This window comes from Bicyclus anynana, chromosome 20 (genome assembly GCF_947172395.1).
Source record: "Bicyclus anynana chromosome 20, ilBicAnyn1.1, whole genome shotgun sequence".
In the NCBI taxonomy this organism is placed as follows: domain Eukaryota; kingdom Metazoa; phylum Arthropoda; class Insecta; order Lepidoptera; family Nymphalidae; genus Bicyclus; species Bicyclus anynana.
In genome coordinates this window covers 8,346,661-8,365,473 of record NC_069102.1, presented here as the reverse complement: position 1 = coordinate 8,365,473, position 18,813 = coordinate 8,346,661, and the positions used below count along the sequence as shown (strand labels likewise).

Below are 18,813 nucleotides of genomic sequence, written 5' to 3'. Positions count from 1 at the left end.
CCGACTAACTGGAGAGGAATGGGAATACTGGTTACATTTAAAAGATATGACAATATTTGTCATCTCTTTTAAATGTGACATTTAAAAGATATGACAAATCACATCACATTTAAAAGATATGACAAATATTATTAAAAAAAAAAACTTCATCGCCAACAGAACTTACTTGGTCACTTCAAGGCAAGTCACCAAATAAGTTCTGTAATCAGTCATTTATAAAGCGTTCTTCAATCCGTGCCTTTTTTAACCGTAACCATACATAATAGTATCTTTAGTGTACCAACTATGTATAACACTAACTTCAAACTAGAAAAAACCAGAACGGTGCGCCATTAAAAGCAAAGGAAGGTATTTTGCAGACAATAGCTCATTTAGCGAACCACTATCAAAGGAACTTTCGAAGTTTTAAACTTGTGTAGTTTTATGCAAAATTTCACCGTGAGTTTATAAGAAGCTTAACTACTCTACTAAATGTATGCTTAATTTATATCCTCCCGACCGAAATTCGGTCACGGTAATCTCATCCTGATTCTGGCCATGCCATGAATTTGCTTCATCTAGACTTCATGTCTATCAACTATTGGACATCTAGTGCTGGACTAGTCTCTTATAAAGACTTCATCAATTCTATTGCTGGAGGTTCCACCGAGTTGGAAGTCGACCATCACCGTAATTTCAGGGTGGGGTCGCCATTGCAAACGCTTACAATTTACTTGGACAACTTTTGTATACAATCGAAATTGTATCGCGACTCTAATGCGATCGGTGTCCAATTTATTAGTTTAAATATTTAGTTGAAGAAGATGCGCAGGCTAACATATCATCATCATCTCCTTACCCTTACCCCACTTAAGTGGGGTAGGAAAAATATGTCAATCTTTTCCATTCGTCTCTATTACTCGTCAACTCATCATCCACTCCTTTTACACACATGTCCTCTTTCACACAATCCAACCATCTCATCTTCGGCTTTCCTCTCCTCTTATGTCCTTCCACTTGCACATTCAACATTTTTCTAGTAATATGACTTTCCTCCCTACGCATTACATGTCCATACCAAGCTAACCTTCTACTCCTCAATTTTTCTGTCACTGGCGCCACCTTCAGACTTCCTCTTATATACTCATTCCTAATTTTATCTATTCTTGTCACACCACACATCCATCTCAACATACGCATTTCGTTCACATGCATTTGTTTACAATCCGTCCCTTTCACCGCCGGCAGGCAGGCTAACATATACCTATCGCTATACCTGTTAGTATACCTACTCTGCGATTTAGTCGACCAACTAAGAATATTGTAAGTGAGCGGATGCTCTTAAGCTTTGCAAAACGAGTCGTAAATGAGCTATGTCGGAAACTTTGGTTCTTTTGTGAATCTTTTCATTTCTGATTCGATCACGCAGACATACTCCGAGCTCAAGTCGCTACATCGCCCATTGAGTGACTCTGAAACTTCTTTTACGGAGATATTATAGAACACTAAACGTGTGTACAAATTGGTTTCGGCTATTGAACCATTTATCGTACTTACTTTTGACACATTCTTTATCACTAAATTGGGAATTTAATTTAAAAAAATATAACTTTTTTTACTAAAATATAAATTAAAAAAATAAATAACATTGTTAAGTAATATTATAATATACATATGTTCTCCTTAGAACATGATGACGATACAATTTGGATACAAAGCCTGTATGTTAACATTAATTAAATATGTTGCGAGTATGTTCAAAGATATGGCTTACATACGGAATGGAGGTGAGACAGGCGAATAGTACAACCCCGGATATTGTTCACGGGATTGTTATTGTGTGGTACAAGCTAGAATAAGGCTGCGTCTTCACAAATGCGCAATAAATTTCTTTCTCATCTCACTGGCTTGAAAAGTTACTTTTGCTCCGCCAAATCAGCAATCAAAAGTCACTTTTGCGGTCTAGGCAGGCAAACTAATTATAAAATATGAACGTTTAGAAACAAGGTTGGTGCTCAGAGTATTGTCCACTCGTATGGTATTTTTTTATTTACATTAAGAGGCTTTTTTTTCATTCGTCATGAACGTCCATCGGCTGATATGATGATGATAATCGAGGCGGATTATATCAGGTTCTGTAGCCATGTGGCAATAAATTCTCTTTCTACAAACGCTAACGCTTCGAAAATTAAAAAATGTATGAGAATGGCATACACTATCGACAGGTCACGTGATCGAATTGTCGATCGTATCTGCCATTCCCGTAGGTACATTTTGATAGTTTTCGAAGCGTTAGTGTTTGGCTAAGGCCCAAATGCTACTAATATTATAAACGCGAAAATTTGTATGGATGTATGTTTGTTTGGATGTTTGTTACTCATTAACGCCGCTATTACTGAAGGGGTTGGCTGAAATTTGGAATGGAAATAGATTTTACTCTGGATTGACACATAGGCTACTTTTTATCCCAAAAAAATCCGTGGATTTGATGGTATGAATGTTTGTTACTCTTTCACGCCTCGGCTATTGAACCGAATCATCTGAAATTTGAAGAAGAGATTATAGTCTGGATTGAAACATAGGCTACTTTCATCCCTGAAAAATCCATGGTTCCTGCGGGATTTGTGAAAAACTGAATTCTACGCGGACGAAGTCGCGAGCGTTAGCTAGTATTTAGTAGCTTTATAAAAAAAATATTTATAAACATATAAATACTTACATAAAGAATAAATACACCCGGACACTGAAAAACACCCATGCTCATCACACATATTTTCCAGTTATGGGAATCTAACCCACGGGAAATTATATTTTCATGATATTTTCACGTATGTAACCCCCTTTACATTAACGAAAACAGGCGGTAGGTGAGCAAAATGATGTTATTACGCTTGTTAAACAAAATATTTGCACGAGCAACGAATGTATGAACAACATATAACATTACAAGGGCATATATTGGTAAACAAACTGCCGTGAGACGTTACTCTCGGTGTTCATAAAATACTTATCTGCAGGATATGTTTGCTCAGTGTAGCAAGTTCTCTTGTTTACGTTAGCGCTACGAATCGACGCCCAGACTTACACAATAATAACCTTTTCTCCAACAGCTACGCTTGGAAATAGCTTCTTTGTTTAAAAATTAAATAGTAATATTTTTGACTCCGCTTTCTACGAGTATATCAGATAGTTACGAGTATATCAGATAGTTACGAGAATAATATCAGATAGTTACGAGTACATCAGATAGTTACGAGTAAATCAGATAGTTACAATTATATCAGATAGTTACGCGTATAATATCAGATAGTTACGAGAATATCAGATAGTTACGAGTATATCAGATAGTTACGAGTATATCAGACAACTACGAGTATATCAGATAGTTACGAGTATAATACCAGATAGATACGACAATATCAGATAATTACGAGTATATCAGATAGTTACGAGTATAATATCAGATAGATACGACAATATCAGATAATTACGAGTAAGTCAGATATACGAGTTTATCAGATAATTACGAGTATATCAGATAGTTACGAGTATAATATCAGATAGATACGACAATATCAGATAATTACGAGTATATCAGATAGTTACGAGTATATCAGATAGTTAAGAAGATGCTCATATGACACGTATATGTATTATTAGATGTATTTTTCTATTATGTTGAAGAGGCTTGCGCCTTGTGGAGTCCGGACCCTAATACACCACCTATTCAATCATCATTGCTCAGTGCTCAGATAAACTCGTAGTGATGTGAATATTTGATAAAAAAAACCTTTGTAACTTTTAAAATATGTCAAGCTCCTTAAACTTCTTTAAAACGTAATAAAGGAAAAACACTCATTATCTTTATTGCTTTATTTATTATAATCGAATCATGAATAAATCCAATCGTTGAAAGATTTGAATATGTTACGAATTCGTATGACGTTTCCCACATCCTACACGGTTCCGATCCGTCTCGGTAACCTGGTTCCGAACTGTCACTGTCTATGTTCCGAACGAACTATGTTTCCGTCATATTTCCCACGAAAGTGGTCGTGGTTCGCGGCCGCCATCTTGAACGAAGTAGTCGAAAAGCAGGTGGTAAATTTAAAGGAAGTATTTAAAAAAAAATTGTTTATATTGCAGACTTAATAGTCAATTACATAGAATTTCTTTATCTGTGGTTAATAACGACTTATCTTAGAATGTAATAAAATTGTCATACGCATAATATATAAACACACATCCGAGTAGAGCCGAATATAGAATCTCTTTCTTTTTGTAACCACTTCCAAAAATCAAAATGGATGTGTAACATAAAATGACAAACCCTCGCAGAATAATATTTAGTACGATATCTCGAAGGTCAAGCAACCTTCGAGATATCAAACAATCCACGCTTTCGAAATTCGCCGTTAGTTGATTCTATTTGTCGTTCCGTTGACATATTACATATTACATAACTAGTAAACACTCGCTACTCTTTTCATGTAAAATTTGTTATTCACAAAACCCGCTAGAATCATGGATTTTTCGAGCCTAGAATCGGCTCCATGCTCTCATTCAATGCGCCAAAACTCATCTAAATCTATTCAGCTAACCGGCTAAACCATGAAAAGGTAACAGACAGACAGACGTTCCCATTTATAATATTAGTACGGATTATAAATATTCGGTAAAGGAACATAATTTAACGGATGTGTTCTCATAACTTCCCACAAGCTCTTAAACTGGGAGGTCCGTTGACACCTTCCTATTTAAATTCCCCCTTTTATTCTGCCAACGGCTATTTTACTTTTGACGCAGGGTCCTAATTTGTTGGAGGGCCTATTGTTGGTTGGGACAAGTGACGTCAGTTGTTAGGCAATAATGAATGAGGTATGACAGGGTGACGGCTTACTGTTGAAGTTTTAAATTTTAAACTAAAGATTAGAGAACGAGTTGCAATAGTCAGACCTACCTAATTTTTCGAAAGAACTTTGTTAGCCCACGCGCCTGCTATAGGTAATTACGGTAGCCAATATCAAATTGTTAAGTGATAAAAAATATAATTGTCAAAAATTGTAGTTCATTCATATCAAACCAACTTATTAAATATTATTAAACAATATTAATTTCGTGTAGTGCTGGCTCAATGCGGATTGGCAGACTTAACACACGCAGAGAATTAAGAAAATTCTCTGGTGTGCAGGTTTCCTCACTATGTTTTTCTCTTCACCGTTTGAGACACGTGATATTTTATTTCTTAAAATGCACACAACTGAAAAGTTGGAGGTGCATGCTCCGGAACGGATTCGATTATCTATATACTTATAATAAATTTGTTGGGAGTTCAATTCTATACATGAAATATTTTTCCAACATAACTATTAGTGATCGATACTGATGCTAAAAATGCAATCAGTAAAGTTTTTGAAATTTGATACAATTATTATTATACTCCTGGGCAGGTTAAAGTACTTGTACTTTTCATCACGCTACGATCAATAGGAGCAGAGCAGTGAAGGCAAAAGTTGGGAAAACGGGAGAAGTTAATCCATTTTTACAGCGATACTACTGTAAGGGCTGGGGCGGACGAAGGCGCGGGAGTTTGTTAGTTATTATAAACTTAATACAAATTATATCCTACTCCTACTAATATTATAAACGCGAAAGTTTGTATGGATGTTTGTATGTTTGTTACTCTATAACGCCGCTACTACTGAAACGATTTAGCTGAAATTTGGAATGGAAATAGATTTTACTCTGGATTAACACATAGCCTACTTTTTCATCCCGATAAAATCCATAGTTTCCCGAGATTTGCGAAAACTGATGATTTTGATGATATGAAGGCTTGTTACTCTTTCACGCCTCAACTACGAACCGAATTAGCTGAAATGTGGTATTAAGATATATTATAGCCTGGATTAACACATAGACTACTTTTTATCCCGGAAAAATCCATGGTTCCCGAGGAATTTGTGAAAAACTAAATTCCACGCGGACGAAGTCGCGGGCGTCCGCTAGTACAAAATATATCGTTAATATAGTAGGTACAAGTTTAACATTCCTCATATCAATAGGGTTCATCGTAGTTCAACAAAGGATGCAAAGTAAAACCGCAAATCGACCGGGCATTTCAGTCGCTCGAAATACCACCGACCACAGATCAGTAAGTTCGACTTAGCGTGCGATCAACTATTAGTTTCCTCTGGTCAAACTGGATTTAAATTTAGAATCGTAAATCAATAACGGTATCTGTGTAAATCTTGTTTTAATAGTTCATTGCAAAGGTATATAATAAAGTATTGTTGTAATGTGTGTGTTTGGGTACGTAAGAGAGTACTAGGTGCCTACTTCGATATATTATACGAGAAAACCCGTGATAACTCAGTAGTTATAAATGGTAGAAATATAAAATCACATATAGTACTCCCAAATAACGTAGCATTCTACTGGTGAAAGAATTTTTAAAATCGGACTCGTAGTTCCGAAGATTACCCCTTACAAAGAATTGTTACTAACTTACAAACTTTACCTCTTTATAATATTAGTATAGATTAGGTACAAGTACTTGTAAGAGTACATCGTATTATATACAGGGTGCTGGGGAGTATTTTCCATAACTCTGGGGTTATATTCTTTACCGAAAATTAATTAAAAATGTTAAAAGTTATAGGAACATGTGTTCTAAAATTATATTTTCGGGGTAAAACTTATTTTGTAAATAGATCTTAAAATGTTTGCCATAAACGTATCCTTATAATTATGACGTAGCCAAGTTTTACGTCTTTTAAAATGCAAGGATAGATTAAGACGAGTGTTACATGGATAGTCAGAATTATTTGAATTACTTTGTATGAAAACATAAAAAGTTTTTTTTTAGTTAAAAAAATATCAGTTCGGCTCCTATAATTGGACTTGTCAACACCTTGAAATTATGGGAAATACTCTGTATACTTATAGATAATAAACGCAATATGACGATTGAACGCACTAAACTCAGGAACATTAATAAAGTTTAGGTATTTCAGTTTTGGATAAATTTTTAATTGGTTTAACCTTTCGTTAATGTATTGCTAATTTTCTGTAACTGTAATTCAGGACTGGGATAAAACACATTTCATTAAATTTTTAAAATACATTTCTAAAATGGCATTAGTATTGATAGCTCGTTGACTTTTTAGAACGATTTGTGCGTATTTTGTTTAGGCCATCGACATATTAAGGAAGGCTTTGTAGGCTACATAACTTTAATATGTATATAACTTTTTAAACTTTGTGCAGATAGAATGCCGAATATAAAATGCTGTGTGATTTCCTATATGTATAGACCTGATACACCAACACTGTTTAGTTGGAAACAGTTCGATTTTCCAATATGCACAGAAACCAAGAATACTTGCGGATTTGAAGTAATCGAGCCGACCCACACAATTGGAACATCTTGTTAACAAGAAACAGTAAAGGGCTGACCTCTAACCACACCCTTTTATAAATAACTACCTCCATATATTACGACTAACACTTGCCCACTTCACCGACTTTATGTCTGTAATGTCTGTCACTGAACAAAGGAAATGGGGAGTTTAGCAAACCCATAATCTCTTTTACTTATAAATTGGTGTCTATCCCATCCTACTTGGTTTTAATAACGTTATGCTATATATTTTTTAAGAAGGCTCAAAATAATAAGGCGTTGGAGCGAGTTATGTTTGGAGTTTCTCTGCGTGATCGAATCAGAAATGAGGAGATCCGCAGACGAACCAAATCGGGTTGCAGGGAGCTGGATGCTGGCATTGAAAGTCTATGCAAGAGGCCTATGTTCGGCTGTGACCGTCGATCTGTCGGCTGTTAATGGTGATGATGATTATGATGATATATATTTTGTTATATGGTCTATACTACCGCTACCCACTTATGCGCCATGCGTCGTATATGCGGCCTATAATGTAGCCTATATTACGTATAAACGGCGTATATCATCATTATCATCATCATCATCATCATCATATCAACCGATGGACGTCCACTGCAGGACATAGGCCTTTTGTAGGGACTTCCAAACATCACTGATACTGAGCCACATGCGTCCAGCGAATCGCAGCGACGCTTGATGTCGTCAGTCCACCTGGTGGGGGGTCGACCAACACTGCTCTTACTACTACGGGGTCGACACGTACGTATTTACGTAATATTATATTCCCACGGAAAAAATAACGGCAGGGCTCTGCTAGTTTCCAATAAATTTATTTACTTACATAGTCCAGCAGTGAACGTCGGAATGATGATATATTTTTTTATATGGTCTATTCTCCCGTTCCCTACTAATCATACGGCGTATATGTGGCCTATAATATAGCCTATATTACGTATATATGGCGTATATACGTTTATATTACCACGGGAATGAGAACTGCAGGGTTCTGCTAGTTTCCAATAAATTAATTTACTTTCATACCTCAAAACTATTCTATATATCTGGAAACATTTTCTCTCAACGATGTGAGCTTTAAAGTTTGGACCTACACTGCTTTACCTCCTAATGGGCTGATATTCGAATTGAACACCAACTTCATAACTCGAGGTTAAAGTTTCTTAATAGAAAAAGGGCTTATTAAAGTGTACTGGAAAAAGAAACAGGGTTAAGCTTTGCCCTTTGATTTCAGGCAAGCTACCAGTAGTTTGAAAAGAAACTTTGTTTGGTATACTTTCATACAATATTTTACGAATGCTATAAGTTCTTCTTTCTGTGAATTTTCACTGGCACTGCAGAAATTCACGGCCTTATTGAAAATAATATATCTACCATTGTAAATAGTATTATCTTTGTGCTATTTTTGGATTACAATTTACCTATTACTTAAGATTACAGAAAAAGACTATATATGTCGAACAGAATGACTTTAAAGTCACTGTCAGATAAAAATTACCATTTACTTAATAAGAAAGATAAAACAAACAAGTAAAGTCAACTAAACTTGGTAACTTCGTAACTTGGTAATTATTCCCTTTCTACCGCTATTGGATTTAGATGAGTTTCACCCATTTAAACGTTAAATTACTCATATACTAACGGCAGAAGCTCTTTTTAGTAAAAGTGGATAGTAAATTTTACTAAAAATAGGTTATTTCATTGTCTATATGAGTAATCTCCAGTTTAAATGGATGAAACCCATCTAAATTGGAGATTAACTACATACGGAAGAGTCATAAATCTATACTAATATTATAAATATGTAATGTTTGTGGTATAGTAGTGGTCAGTGGTAATCTGTGGATCTACTGAATTGATTTTGAAAATATAATATATCATATAATTTAATATATTCCCGATATAATATATTATATTCCGTATTCTCATGGAAACCGAAACTATGCAGCTGAAACCGCGAGGCGTCGACAAATAAAGTATATACTCATACTGAGTAGGTATATATAATCGGAGCTTAAAATATTGAATTCAATTAAAGCTTCGGCAATGCCTGAGCCAAATGGAGTATTTTATTATGACTCTAACTTTAGGAGTTTGTAATTTATACTTGCCACCCAATTTCAATAAAATTTCAATTTCAAAATCATAAATGGTTTTTCAACCAGTCTCAACTGACATTAATCGATCAACGTATATTATGTACTTGATCTATTTCTTGCAGTTTGGAAAGAAATAGTTTTTATTTCAATATGATCTGATAAACGTATATTAACAAGTTATCAAGTGGTTGTCATTAAGCTGTTGATAGCGGAAAATTGTCTCGGACTTAACTCGGCTAGCTGTTGGCGCGGGCACTGACTTACATGATTGTGCTGAGTAAGCAGTTTATATGGATCACTTGATTTTGTATCACGTATATTACGTATAGTATGTATTTAACATTAAACTAAAATTAAAATTTTCAAAATCCACCGACAGTTTTAGAATTTAAAATTTAAACTATCGTGAGTGTTATTTATATTAATTGATTATGAAACATGGCTAAAACTCACGTAATATTAGTTCGGAGTATGCCCGACTAGTTTCGAACCCATACGGGGCCCTTAGTCATGAGCTGGTTCTTGGATTGCACACTCAGTATCCACCGATATAGTATATATAGAGAGTATTATTTTGACATAATACTATACTTAATATTTTTCCGATAGAAAATTTTACCTAGAATGATATTGTTTCCAAAATTCCTTTAATCATAATTCAAAAATGCTTGTAAATTTTGGATAAGGTGATATGTTCCACAAACGTAAACACAGATTGCGTTAACGCGTACAAAATATTACGTAGACAAGGTATTTCACCTACTATTTTGCGCATAAATCCAAATCTACACAAATGTGAGAAAAAAAATACAACGCCTTAAGAAAACATCAAAATACTCAGGTATTTATTGAACAAACACCCACCGATAATGAAAAATCTGAAAGAAACACTTTGCCAATAATAATTCGCGCTCAGTTTTTTACGAGGCAATATTTTTTCAGCTCACAACCCACGCCTGTTTATCTTCCATATTTCACATCTTTCGCTTCAATTTAACTCATAATATATTGTGCATGTGAAATATTCATTTACTATTTTTTTAATAATGAAAAATAGCTTAGACTTACGGGTACATTCGATTTATTTATTCAGACGTCTGGAACGTTGTCTTGATGCTTTGCAAAGTTCAGATACCTAATAGTATCATCAAAAAAATCTACAAAAAATATCGGAGAACTATTTTTTGTTCATAATTGTTTGTCTTTAATTTTTCCAATTTTATACTTGTATGACCTCATTTACTGTTTAAGTTAGAAATAAGTCCAACGAATCAATGAAGATAAATATCGGCCCAGCCATTGTGGATTTACAAATAATATCACTAACCCGAATTTATTTTATTAAGCATTAACACAATTATGAGACAAATTTCTTAGCAATCCGTGGATTCACTGTGTGGGTGCCAATTCCATCGCTTAACAGAGAAAAAAACTCCGAGTAGACTGCTGGACTTGTGACGAAGGGATGTAGGGTTTAGGAATTCCTTGACAATCGATTTACACTCCCCTTTTCCGCTCATGGTGTTCTCCCTACCTAGCCAAAGGCGAATGGCGAAGTTGCATGTATTTTGGGACTAACAGATAGAAGTAGCGTACATAATGGAAACCCATTAATAGTTGTTAATCGTGATTAAACTAAGAAAAAAGCAAATGGTAACCAATCTTAAAAGCAGGGAGAAAAAAAATTTACCTTGAAATTTGAAGGTCATCTATGCATGAGAATAAATGTGAATTTTATACAACAAGTAGAACAATTTTACTATGCTAATCCTTTGGTAAGATTCTATTAGAGCAGCTTTGGATACTCGTTCTAATATAGAACTTGTTGCAGTTAACTAGAGAGGATAAGGTCTTTACGGAAGTTATGGAAAAATTTTGCTGGCAATCCTCTCGCACCTTCTTCTACAGCGTACAGACTAACCACAAAGCCATTTTTAGTTAGTTCAAATAATATTTATTCAGTTTTATACTGTGGTCCTTCGGAATGTTAGTCTCCCCCGACACGGTAAACTCTACATCAACAAGTACTATTCGCTTAGTTTGTTTGGAAAAAAGGAAAATGTGTGGTCTAGTTCTCGAAATAGAATAAACAGATAAAGTTTATTAACGATTTATTTTTACAGATAAGTACAACCCAAACATCAATATCACTAGTATCTAGGCTAGATACTCCACCCTCAGAACCACTAGGTATTTGGTAACTTACACATGCCTATCCGAGATTCTGTCAGAGATATGCAGATTACCTCACGATGTTTTCTATGGGCGCGGATCGCGGGATGAATAGTAAATATCCATCAAGCAGGTAGCTGGTAGGCAATTCGCAAATTGTACTTTAGGAACTTTTCTCTGTACATCATTTGCTTATAAATTGAACCTCATTTTATCGTCACCAATAGATTGTGGTTAAGTGAACTCTACATCCAATTTCATATGGATTTCACTACCTAATCGTAGGTTTATATTCGTTTATTTTGTTTAAGTTAGTCACAGAGTAAAGACGATACAGAGTGAGTCTTTACAAGCAGCGTGGTGCAGCCGGTGAAACCGATAAAAAAACAAACGTCACGCGTCTCCTTGACATCCGCATATACAAACTTTTTTCATACTTTATATTTTAAAATTTAAAGGTAAACAATTACGGTAAGTGAAACCGGCAAGTGGCTCAAGTATGCCTCTGTGACAGAGAGTTACATATTTGTACCTTTGCAGCCAGTATTCTTGCCACCATTCCACGTGGGCATGATTTGTATAGGATAAGTTAAGTTAGCTTAAATTCCTTGTTGTATTCTTTCTCAATAAAAAAAACAATTACGTAAAGTAATATAATAATCAATAATTACCAATAAAAATACTCCATCTTAGTTTTTGTAAACAGTTTTTAAAATATTTAAAAACATAAGACGCCATTTTTTTGAATAATATTCAAATGTACTGATGCGACGCTTCGTGTGGTACTGACTCGAGAATGTATTAGTTTTTGAATTCTGTATTTTGAGCGGCTACGACACCGTTTTGTTCTGTACGCTCCATCTGCCTATTATTATTCTTAATCTGTGAAATTAGTACAATTTTGTTGAAAACTGTTTATACTACAGACATTCATTCTGTTCAATAAATGTTTATATATTAAACAAAGTCGAGTTAGTTACACCATTTAGTACTCCAGAGAGGCTGGTCCGATTTCTGGATTTGTTTTAGCACCAAATAGCAGAATAACTATTAAAACGTCGAAAAATAAAAGTGGAAAAAAAGATGAAGAAAAAGAATTCCTTCACACATTTATTATGGGCCGACTTTTCTGTCGATATGCCGATGGACGTTGGGGTGCCAAGGTGCTGGAATGGTGACCCCGCATCGGAAAGCGCAGTGTTAGCCGACCCCCCACTAGGTGGGCCGAAGACATCGAGCAGGTTGCAGGGAGACGCTGGAGACCGTTTTGTTTGGAAGTCCATGCAAGAGGCCTATGTCCAGCAGTGGATGTCCATTGGCTGATAATGATAATGATGATCAAGTTAAAGCAAGCCCTTAAGTTCAAAATGTTGTATTCAAACTCACGTCCCCGTGGTAATTATTCATGCTTTCTGCACTGAGCTCAAGGCTGGTTTTATGTACAAATACAAAAGCGATGTCGATATTAAGGCTTTAATATCCTTCCTCCTTTCAAAGCTCAGCGACAAGATTCATATCACATTTCTAAAGAGTTCTCGAAACAAAGGAGCTTGGAAAGGGAAGTAAAGGATTTTTATGTAAATTCCGAGTGTAATTCTACAGGACCTCTACCAGTATTTAAGGGTATAGTTTATTTTATTCCCATTGTATTACGCGACACAAAATATATACTTAACTATTCAAATTAAGTTTGAAATTCTTTTACCATAATTAATTATATGATAAATTGTAAATTATATGTACATGCGAAATACTTAAAGACAAAAACAAATTATATGTATGGTGTGAGACACATCAAAACGTTTATAATCATCAAAATCTGGTAATTGTTAAAATATTGATTTGTTGCAATTTCATATTTTAGTTTTTGAAAAGCTCATAGGTATACAAGTCGACAAATCGGTATACTAAGTAACTAAATATTAAAATATTCGACTTTACGAGAAAAATATATTTTTAAAGGACCTAGATAAAACATTTCTAAACATTTAGCAATTTTCTATATTAAGTCCATTGCAATGGAGGAAAATGCAATACAAAGTAGAACACAGTACGTATTACTTTAATTATGAAATAAGTTACAAGGTGCAAAAGCAGCCTTTATACCTTGAATACCAAAGTATATTATAAAAAATGTTTCAAACCCCTACATACTTCACCTATCTCTTACTCATTTCAGCATAACCTTTGTAATTAAAAATGTGACATTAGTAAATACACAGGTATCACATCTATGATATGTACGAAGATTCATTCATATCTATGTAACGCGAGTAAGTAAAAGCTTCAGTAAGTCTAACCTCAAAACCAAAAGCTTACGGTCCGGTAAACAAAAGCTTCCGGCATAAGTTACATGTTAGTTAATCAAAAGACTACGTCTTAGGTCTACTGTTGTGTTTTATATCCCAAGTATATCAAGAATAATGTTCCATGTTATATACTCTGGAATAAATAAGCTATTAAATCGCCATTCGTGTACCATAAAAGTGGGATTACAACTTTCTGAGCGCCAAACTAACTTAGCACTGCCCGAGAACATTATATACGACATTTATGTGGATAATAAAGCCATCAACACGGCACAGAGTTGGCGGTAACCTAAGGGCTTCCAACTACGAGATGTCACTTACCTTTAGCACGCGGTCACTCACACAAACGTCCCGATAATGTACATTCCACAACGTAGTAATAGTAAGAGCACATGTATATCACGTGGTCAGTTCACAGTTGTCCATTAATCAGTAGATTAGGGGGTTTTTTTATAACCGACGGTTTATCGAGATGGGTTTTATTAGAACCGGGTGTTTTTATACGAGTGGTGGAGCGGCCGGCGGCATGATGAGCTCGCGCGGGGCCTGCCGCTCACGCCGCCTCACTAATCAGTAATCGTTGCCGGGAAGGGAGGCTGCGTCGCTTCATCCCCGCCTGCCCCGCCCGCCTCGCGTAGCCAAACCGTACTCTCGTAGACGCGGCATTATGCATCACCTACGTTCTAATACCTACATCCTCACTGAGTTTACTTTATATCTTTAGGGTCTGGCGAATGGTTGACACAAAAGATGACTGAGGACATGATGTCTTAAGAAAATTAAATAAAATATATGTTTTATACTTTGGTGATTAAAGAAAGAAGAAGAAAAAAGTTCAAGTAGTGTTATAAACTTCCTGAACTTATAAAATGACGAAGTCTTGGCTGGAGAATCAATGATCGCAAGACCTCAACTATGTACGTATAGAGTAAATTCTATAGATGATTTACTATCAGGCGTATCGAGCTTAACATTTTACTTAATGAATTTTAACTGCTTAAATGTGGAATGACCATCCAACGCTTGTTTTGTTTGCCTGTCAACTACAATGTTCAAGGAAAGAGCGAGGCATTATCTTTTTTCATTAAGAAGCATCGATGATTTAACCAGCCCAGAGTTTACAAAAAAATAGTAAAAGAAGACACTAAACATATCGACAAGACGATGAAAATCTTTAGCCAATTTTTAAGCTGTCGGAATAACAAAAATAGAACGAAAAAGAAAAAATATGTCTACGCAATATATTTCCCGATCATGACCGGAGAAGGGGAGCGTTAACTGACTTTAAAGAAGCTTCTTAACTTGACACCCGTGATCACAAGTTCCGGGCTCTGCTGGGAGTATTTTCTCTTGTAGAAGATGGACTTATTACCTGCACGATGAATCCATGGAATGGTAAGATATTCGTCTATCTTACAAGCACATTCCCTTGCTCCTGCTGACACTCATGTCTACCAAATTTTGTATTACTAAGACCTCCATTTCATAATAATGTATAAAAATCAGTAGGTATTTATTGAGAATGCGTTTGTCACATCTGCGCGTTTAGCGTCAACCCCGTACTCTATGGTCGGTTGTACGGCGGCAAGCCGAATTTTCAGGGATGACACACACACCGATTAAATATTCATTTGTGGATTGTAAATTAGCAAATCCAGTGATAACACCCTTCTAGGTAAATAGGCGATAAGACGGGACTGGTTGACTTTGACTAAGAATTAAGTCGGCTTTGTTTTAATAAAGATTTCAGCTGAAAACTATTTATAAACTTTGGTTCTCATTTTGTAGATTATAAATTGAATATTTATCTAACACTGAAAAGCTATTTTTAATTTTCTAGTGTTTGTATAAAGATCAACGTAATTGAATTCGCTTACAAATCTGTTAACTATCAAAATTGTAGTTTTCAGTATGTAATATGTGAAATATATTTTAAAATATTGTATTTTTTTCACAGGATGAGGATATAATGGATGGCAACCTGCAATGGCGATGGTATATATTTTGTTAACTGCTTAGACGTACAAATCATCTGTCTCAAAAATATAATTAAATAAAGATACGTAAGACGTTTAATTTTTTTTGATGATCACAAAACGAGTCTAAAAAATGTGTTCTGTTTTCTGTGAAAGTAGTATCATTTTGCCATAAGTGATACACCGCAAATTCTATATCATCAATTATCACTAAATTACTTTCAAAGCACGCGTTTAATTTTGTTTTTATTGTCACATTAAAAATTAATCAGTTCAGGATGGAATGAACTAGATCATTTACTATTTAGAACGGCCTCATACGAAATTCAGAAATTAATCCAATGAAGTAACACCATCTAAACTTGAACTTTGTAATTGAATTAATAATTTAATATTTCATAACCGACGGCCCTGATCACGCATGCGCGGCGCCGCTACATCAAGTGGCGATCTTAACTCGCACATCTTTTAAAATGCAACCACTGCGCTACGAACAAGTTTATGCTGTAAGATTTTTTGTTATCTAAACCATCAGAATTCACAGTAATTCCTCATAGTTACAGCCATTTCAACGCTGATTCGTGAGTAGTGATTTGGTGCTGTCATCGCATGCTAAACTGTCACTGTCACATTGACAGTTATGAGTGCATTTTAAAGTGACAGCTTTGACAGGTTGCCGTGTGATCTAATCCCACGTATTTCGGTATTTCCCCATTATTTTCTACTTTTGTAGCCATAGACCATCCGACCCATCGTATAAAAATTATAAAACTGACATTATCGATGATGTTTCTATGAAAACTTAGGTCAACGTAAAGTGAACGTTTGAATGAGTGAACGGAAAATGCTTTGTATGTAGAGACGTCTACGCCGTAGAGAAAATTTAATAGGGATGATGATAGTTTATTAAATTGTATAAAAATGACGAGAATGTATTTACAGGCTGTCCCTTGGTCTTGGTCACCCTAGGGATTTTTGGAAAATTATTCAAATTAATTTTAAGTAATTAGACGGTGTATCTACCATTTGCGTTTTATCCAATAATTACGGGACACCCGTATAAAAGTATGGCAATTTTGTACAACTAACAGGGTATCTGCGATCATTACTTTCTGAGATTACAGGAATTGATATAGGTAGAGTTTAATATTAATTTATGAACCCCCTGTTCACTCTGTTATTCATACTGCTAGATTCATCATTATCAACCCATAGTCGGCTCACTGAGATCGAGTCTCCTCTCAGAATTAGAGGGGTTAGACCAATTGTCCACCACGCTGGCCTAATGCGGAATGGCAGACGTCACACACGCAGAGAATTAAGAAAATTCTTTGGTATGCAGGTTTCCTCACGATGTTTTTTCCTTCACCGTTAGAGACACGTAATATTACACGTGATATTGACAATGCACACAACTGAAAAGTTGTAGGTGCATGCCCCGGACCGGATCCCAACCCACGCCCTCCGGAATCGGAGGCAGAGGTCATATCCACTGGGCTATCACGGCTCTATCATACTGTTATATAATAGAGCTGCAATGTATGCAATATGACCTTCTAATCATCGATACTTCGATCGATCGATACATCGATAATTGCAACTTTCAAGGTGCACAGGTTGCAATCTCCTGAAGTACAAAGTAAAATAAACAACTCCCGCTCGCCAACGGAACTTGGCGCAATTCAGTCTCGCCAGTGTGAAGGTGCTTTAAATTGTAGGACTGTCGGACAGATTCAATAAAACCATTTATAAAACTATACTATTTACCCACAGATTAAGAATAATAGGCAGATGCAGCAAACGGAACACGGCAGTGTCGTAGCCGCTCCAAATACAAAATTCAAAAACGAATACATTCTCAGTCAGTATTACACGAACCGTCGTATCAGTAATTTTCAACATTATTCAAGAAAAATGGCGTCTTGTGTTTTTACCCGACTGCAAGAAGGGTTATGTTTAAATTTTTAAAAACTGTTCACAAAAACTAAAGAAATAAGATGGAGTATTTTTTATTGGTTATTATATTAATTTACGTAATTGTTGTTAGTGTTAAAATTTTAAATACAAATAATGAAAAAAGTTTATATTATGCGGATATCAAGGAGACGTGTTACGTTTCCACCTAGATGGGTCCATCTAGCACCGTCTTCAAACTGATCAGCAGGTAGAACATAATAATATTACGATGTTATTTTTCGCTTTTTAGTTTAGTGGGTTCGTGTTTAGGTTTTGAAGTCGGTTGTATTTTTATTTATTAAAATTTTATTATTTTTCCATTTAAAGTGTAAAATATGAACACCCTATCTTTTCCTCCCCTTCCAAAAATTATTTATCGACGAGGAGTTCCCTTACCTGTCCTTCGCTTTCATCATCAGACTCCTGATGCCAGTCATAACCCATCTAGGTGGAAAGTTCTCATCATGCTGTAAATCGTTGAGAAGTCCTCGTCTTTATTTTCAGATCGATCAGATTCGAAACCTTCATGAAATTGTAGTGCTTTAAAAATGTTAACGAAAAAATTTACGAACACACTAGTCATATAATTTTTGAAAGTTCTCCTCAATTTCTCTAGGTTTCCATTATCAGATCCTGACTTGATAAATACGGAACCACATGGGGAGTATACCCTTTAAAACAAAAAAAGAATTTTGCAAATCAGTTCAGGCGTCTTTGAGTAATCGATGTACATTCATTAAAAAAACATGCCGGTCAAATTGAGAACCACCTCCTTTTTAAAGTCGGTTAAAAAGCGAAAAATAACATTATAATATTTTCTACCTACTGAACAATTAGAAGGCGGTGCCAAGCAGGGGATGTATTAGTTCTAGGCACACTAATCGTATTTCACGTTCCTCATTTCT

The 18,813-nt window shown here is 35.3% G+C and overlaps 1 protein-coding gene across 1 annotated transcript in view; it reads right to left on the bottom strand.

Moving 5' to 3' along the window:
• LOC112051032 (cell adhesion molecule Dscam2) overlaps positions 1-14,530 on the bottom strand; it is a 298,384-nt gene extending 283,854 nt beyond the window's left edge. Inside the window, exon 1 of the mRNA XM_052887824.1 lies at positions 14,298-14,530. The gene's annotated coding sequence lies outside the window, so the exon portion shown is untranslated. The remainder of the gene's footprint in view (positions 1-14,297) is intronic.
• Positions 14,531-18,813: the final 4,283 nt, after the last annotated feature.